The sequence below is a fragment of the Heterodontus francisci genome, chromosome 17 (assembly GCF_036365525.1).
Source record: "Heterodontus francisci isolate sHetFra1 chromosome 17, sHetFra1.hap1, whole genome shotgun sequence".
NCBI lineage: Eukaryota > Metazoa > Chordata > Chondrichthyes > Heterodontiformes > Heterodontidae > Heterodontus > Heterodontus francisci.
Window position 1 is genome coordinate 69,141,037 of NC_090387.1, and position 5,913 is coordinate 69,146,949.

At 44.5% G+C, this 5,913-nt stretch overlaps 2 long non-coding RNA genes across 2 annotated transcripts; one reads left to right on the forward strand and one right to left on the reverse strand.

Moving 5' to 3' along the window:
• Window positions 1-282: 282 nt before the first annotated feature.
• LOC137379217 (uncharacterized) lies at window positions 283-2,221 on the reverse strand. The gene is made up of 3 exons (XR_010976767.1): window positions 1,283-2,221; window positions 1,008-1,085; window positions 283-558 (listed from the first exon to the last, which is right to left on the reverse strand). It is a non-coding gene; the product is annotated as an uncharacterized lncRNA (long non-coding RNA).
• Window positions 2,222-3,347: 1,126 nt separating this feature from the next.
• Window positions 3,348-4,423, forward strand: LOC137379218 (uncharacterized). Its single transcript, XR_010976768.1, has 3 exons — window positions 3,348-3,478; window positions 3,676-3,753; window positions 4,203-4,423. It is a non-coding gene; the product is annotated as an uncharacterized lncRNA (long non-coding RNA).
• The last annotated feature ends 1,490 nt before the right edge of the window (window positions 4,424-5,913 follow it).

Genomic DNA, 5,913 nt, shown 5'->3' on the forward strand with positions numbered 1-5,913 from the left:
ATCAACCTGCAAGTCTTTTGGAGGTGGGAGGAAACCGGAGCACACAGAGGAAACCCACGCAGACACAGGGAGAACTTGCAAACTCTGCACAGGCAGTACCCAGAATCGAACCCGGGTCGCTGGAGTTGTGAGGCTGCGGCGCTAACCACTGCGCCACTGTGCCGCCCGAATGCATTATTTTTATACAATATGGCTTGATGATACAGCTAAGGCTCAAACATATTCCTGACACATTGGGAATATCAATTATTTAAGGAAGAGAATGGCACTTATCACAGCATCTGCATTAGTGAAATTTTATTCAATGATATGAAAAATGACATTTTCAAAAATAATTCATACAATTTCCATTAGTTTATATAAAGACACAACTCATCAGTACATAGACACGGAGGACATGCAGCTTGTGTAATACAGTACATATGGACAATATTTCATATATTGTGTCTGAAGGGCCTGTTGTTCAGGAGCAGCAGTTACATTTGTCAGAGGTTTTCCCTTTACACACACAGCCATTGGCGCAGTTCGTGCATCCTGCAGGACAGCAAGAGCAGCAACCTGAGAGGAGAGGGCAAAGGCAGAAATTACTTACAATCAATTCGTTCACTCAAACACACCCAGTTCCTCCCATGACAGCACTCAGCCCCTCTCTCATAAACTAATCTGTGTCATATCTCCAAATGACCCAACTGAACAGGCTCAACATCAGAACACAGTGTGAGAGAGTTTTGGTGAATATGTTGGTGTCAGTATCTCTCCAACACTATCTCTAGTGATAAATCTATAATATCAACGCTTTCCGATGTAAAACTCAGACACTTCTTTAACCAACAGGATTCTCTCCTCGAGTTCTTCAGAATTGACTTTGCATAAATTTGATGGGAATTAAATCAGGTGAAACCATGGACCTTGTCCTTTTCTATCGTGTTCCTCTCTGAGTTCTGCCCAGAACTATCAGTCACATAAATACAATGTGAGGAGCTTTAAACACTCCCACAGTTACTCACTTTTCCGGCAGTGTCCAGCTTTGCTGGTGGGACATCGGCAGTCGGAGCACCTGCAGGTGTTTTCACAGGAGCAGGATCCTGAAAAGAGGAAAAACACAGACATTGAGTTGTGCTTAAAACCCTGGGAAATGCCCACCGTGTGGAGGAGCCCCGACTCTTTGACACATTCTGTTCTGCAGTTCCTTTAATAAACAGCCTCCCCTCCAATGCTGCTGCCCCTCAGTGAGACTGAGCCGGGACACTGTGCTGAAAGGACTGCACCAGACACCACTCACCATCCAGGCACACACAGGACTTCGAGTCAGACATTTCACTAACTTCTTCACCAGCTTCCAGCCCTCACCCAATCAGCACTTCTCGATCTTGTGCCGTTTGTGGAATCGGAGCCGAGTTTTATGGGCTTGTGATCGGTGGAGAACCGGCTGCAAAACCAGAGAAGGGGCGGCTCGGTCCCGACTGAATGCACACGGGGCACCGAAGTGAGTCAGCGGCTGAAGGTTTGAATTGCACCCGTCTCCTTCACTCACAACACGTCCCAAAAAGATTTCTCAATTCCAGCAATTTCCCAACATTTTCTGTGCAATTGCCGTGTGTCTGAGCGTCTGCAACACGTTTCACCCCCACCGACTGGGGGAGTCCAGGACTGCACTTTCTGTTTGAAATTTGATTCACCGTTTTCATTCTGGATATTTGCTCGTTTCTGGACTAGGGCTGGGGTGGGTGGGGGAGGGGGGTGGGGGCTGAGAGGGAGTTTGGCCTGCTGGGCTAGTGGAAGGGAGGGTAGTGGCTGAGGCAGCTGATCAAATGTCAGTGTCATAAAGTCCTGACAGAACAGGAGGAGGCCATTCGACCCATCTCAATCTTAGTGACAAAGAAGTCCATGTGCTCCTCAGTCTTACTAGTAGAATAGATAAGGGAGAACAAGTGGATGTGGTGTATTTGGATTTTCAGAAGGCTTTTGATCAGGTCCCACATAAAAGGTTGGTGTGCAAAATTAAAGCACATGGGCTTGGGGGTGAAATATTGGCACGGATTGAGAATGGTTGACACAGGAAACAGAGAGTAGGAATAAACGGGTCTTTTTCTGGGTGGCAGACAGTGACAAGTAGGGTACTGCAGAGATCAGTGCTTGGGCCCCAGCTATTCACAATATATATTAATGACTTGGGTGAGTGAACTAAATCTAACATTTCCAAGTTTGCAGATGACACAAAGCTGGGGGAGGGGTGGGCGGGGGGCGGGGTACGGGGAGGGGAATGTGAGCTATGAGGAGGATGCAGAGAGGCACCAATGTGATTTGGACAAGTTGAGTGAGTGGGCAAATGCATGGCAGATGCAGTAGAATGTGGATAAATGTGAAGTTATCCACTTGTAAAAAGAGAAAGGCAGATTATTATCTGAATGGTGATAGTTTGGGAAAGGGGGAGGTGCAATGAGACCTGGGTGTCCTTGTACACCAGTTGCTGAAAGCAACCATTCAGGTGTAGCAAGAAGTTAGGAAGGTGAATAGTATTTTGGCTTTCATTGCAAGAGGATTTGTGTACAGGAGCAAGGATGTCTTACTGCAGTTATACAGGGCCTTAGTGAGACCACATCTGGAGTACCATGTGCAGTTTTGGTCTCCTTATCTGAGGAAGGATGTTCTTGCCATGGAGGGAGTGCAAAGAAGATTTACTAGACTGATTCCTGGGATGGCAGGATTGACGTATGAGGAGAGATTGGTTTGACTAGGCCAATATTCACTAGAGTTTAGAAGAATGTGAGGGAATCTCATAGAAACCTATAAAATTCTAACAGGATTAGACAGGCTAGATGCAGGGATTTTGTTCCCGATGGCTGGGGTGTCCAGAACCCAGGGTCACATTCTCAGGATACTGGGTATGCCATTTAGAATCGAGATGAGGAGAAATTTCTTCACTCAGAGGATGGTGAACTTGTGGAATTCTTTACCGCAGAAGGCAGTGGAGGCCAAATCATTAAATTTATTCAAGAAGGTGATAGATATATTTCTTAAGCCAAAGGAATATGGGGAAAAAAGTGGGAACAGGGTATTGAATTAGACGATCAGCCATGATCTTTTTCGAATGGCGGAGCAGGCTGGAAGGGCCTAATGGCCGACTCCTTTCCTGCTTTCTATGTCTCGATGTTAAACCAGTTGTCTGCCAGACCGGTTGCGGAGATGAGAATCATACCGGGGGGACGGAGTGCACACGATGTTCACCTTGTACACTGGATTTATCTTCAGTAACTCTGTAAATATTTAGAATCAGAAAGGACATCGAACTAAATTGCTGCAATTGAGAAATCCTTCCCTGGTTTTGCAGCCGGTTCTCCACCGATCACAAGCCCATAAAACTCGGCTCCGATTCCGCAAAAGGCACAAGATCGAGAAGTGCTGATTGGGTGAGGGCTGGAAGCTGGTGAAGAAGTTAGTGAAATGTCTGACTCGAAGTCCTGTGTGTGCCTGGATGGTGAGTGGTGTCTGGTGCAGTCCTTTCAGCACAGTGTCCCGGCTCAGTCTCACTGAGGGGCAGCAGCATTGGAGGGGAGGCTGTTTATTAAAGGAACTGCAGAACAGAATGTGTCAAAGAGCCGGGGCTCCTCCACACGGGGGGCATTTCCCAGGGTTTTAAGCACAACTCAATATCTGTGCTTTTCCTCTTTTCAGGATCCTGCTCCTGTGAAAACACCTGCAGGTGCTCCGACTGCCGATGTCCCACCAGCAAAGCTGGACATTGCCGGAAAAGTGAGTAACTGTGGGAGTGTTTAAAGCTCCTCACATTGTATTTATGTGACTGATAGTTCTGGGCAGAACTCAGAGAGGAACACGATAGAAAAGGACAAGGCCCATGATTTCACCTGATTTAATTCCCATCAAATTTATGCAAAGTCAATTCTAAAGAACTCGAGGAGAGAATCCTGTTGGTTAAAGAAGTGTCTGAGTTTTACATCGGAAAGCGTTGATATTATAGATTTATCACTAGAGATAGTGTTGGAGAGATACTGACACCAACATATTCACCAAAACTCTCTCACACTGTGTTCTGATGTTGAGCCTGTTCAGTTGGGTCATTTGGAGATATGTCACAGATTAGTTTATGAGGGAGGGGCTGAGTGCTGTAATGGGAGGGTCTGGGGGTGTTTGAGTGAACTAATTCATTGTAAGTAATTTCTGCCTTTGCCCTCTCCTCTCAGGTTGCTGCTCTTGCTGTCCTGCAGGATGCACGAACTGCGCCAATGGCTGTGTGTGTAAAGGGAAAACCTCCGACAAATGTAACTGCTGCTCCTGAACAACAGGCCCTTCAGGCACAATATATGAAATATTGTCCATATGTACTGTATTACACAAGCTGCATGTCCTCCGTGTCTATGTACTGATGAGTTGTGTGTTTATATAAACTAATGGATATTGTATGAATTATTTTTGAAAATATAATTTTTCATATGAAATAAAATGTCACTATTGCAGATGCTGTGATAAGTGCCATTCTCTTCCTTAAATAAATGGTATTACTAACAACAGCACAACATGTACAGAATCGTTTGGAGCCTTATCGATCATCAAGCCATATTGTATAAAATAATGCACTAAAGCCACACTGCCACATGATTCAGTGTGCTGGATGAGGATAAACCATTTGATGATGGACCAGTGTAGGGAATGGTGGAGTAAATGATTCAATGTCACTCCCATGCACCAGTGAGGCAGTGTCCTACTGTCAGATGTAAGATAAATTAGATGACAGTCTGTAAGGGGAGACGTGTTCAGTGAATCATGGGATTCTTGGTGTTACTTGGGTCCCTGAAACTTGAGAAAAGCTTGCCTGTTAGACACAGGAAATCACATGATAAACCTAATCAAAAGGTAAACAAGATCAGAAGAGAGACACCGAATCACATGAAAAACCTAATCAAGAGGTTGACGAGGTGAATAATATAATCAAGGCAGGATGAGATTGGGGAAGACAGTAGATGGGAGATGATGTAATTAAAGAAACTGCTTTTCAAGTAAACCTCCTGTAAGTTGTAAAAAATGACTGTTCAAACATTGTTCCAGCAGAATCCCTACAATCATTCCTGAAAGTAGGACTTCTCCTTGCATGCTTGGAATAAAGATCGCTTGTTTGTCGAAGACTTCTGACCCTTGAGGCATTTTGGGTACGGGAGGAAGCCCTCACCCTTACACAGCCTGTCTGATCTGTCTGTCTATTGCACATCCTCAGGTCAATATTAAAATATTCCTTGGAACTATTGGAAGAAGTGCAGACAGTTGTTTTGGTGTCCCAGCCAATGTTCGAAAACAAACCAAAATAGATTATTTGGTACATTATCTCATTACGGTTTCTCGGTCTCACTGATTGTAATGTGGATCCTGCTTTCACCCAACTAATAACATTGAACCATAGAATGAGGCAGCAGAGAAGGAGGACATTTGGCCCATCATGCCTGTGTGAGCTCTTTATTCCCACTCCCCTGCTCTTTTACCATCATCCTGTAATTATTTATTTTCGAGTATTTATCCAATCCTTTTTTGAATGTAGTTGTGGAATCTGCTTCCACCATCATTTCAGTCATTCCAGATCACAACAACTTGCTGTGTAAACAAACCTTCCTTCTGGTTCTTTTTCTATCACTTTAAATCAGTGTGCTCTGGTAATCAACATTCTGCCATAGGAACAGTTTCTCTTTATTTACTCTATCAAAACCATACACAGTTTTGTACAACTCGATCAAATCTCTCCTTAACATTCTCTGCAGTAAGGAGAACAACACTGACTTTTCTATTCTCTTCACCTAACTGAAATCCTCATCCTTGTAGAAATCCAGTCAATCTCTTCTGCAGATTCTCCAAGGGCTTGAGATCCTTCCTAAAGTCTGTGGCCCAGAATTGACCTCAATACTCCAG